Consider the following 369-nt stretch of genomic DNA (forward strand, 5'->3'; position numbering starts at 1 on the left):
AGAGCGGGGAGGCCTGGCTGACGCAGCAGAGCTGTGCTGGAGAGCAGCGAGACCTGGGCAGGCCGGAGAGTTGGGCGGAGGGGCAGCTGATAAAGGTCATTCAGGGCAAGTGTCAGGTCTTGCTCCTGGGGAGGGATAACCCCCTGCACCAGCACAGGTGAGGGTCTGACCTGCTGGAGAGAAGCTTTGTGAGGAGGGCCTGGGTGTGCTGGAGGACAAGTTTACTGTGAGTCAGCAATGAGCCTTTGTGGCCAAGAAGGCACAAAGGTCTCTCAATGCATGGGGTGCATCCAGAAGAGTGTGGCCAGCAGGTCAAGGGAGGTTCTTATCCCCCTCCATTCTGCCCTAGGGAGGTCGCCCCTGGAGTGC

General features: G+C 60.2%; 1 protein-coding gene across 1 annotated transcript in view; it reads left to right on the top strand.

The window, feature by feature from the left end:
• Window positions 1–369, top strand: part of WSB2 (WD repeat and SOCS box containing 2) — a gene marked incomplete at its 5' end in the record, with an annotated part of 4730 nt that overhangs the window by 893 nt on the left and 3468 nt on the right. The gene's annotated exons all lie outside the window — the stretch shown is intronic.

Source organism: Merops nubicus, unplaced genomic scaffold (genome assembly GCF_000691845.1).
Source record: "Merops nubicus isolate BGI_N331 unplaced genomic scaffold, ASM69184v1 scaffold27903, whole genome shotgun sequence".
NCBI classification, from domain to species: domain Eukaryota; kingdom Metazoa; phylum Chordata; class Aves; order Coraciiformes; family Meropidae; genus Merops; species Merops nubicus.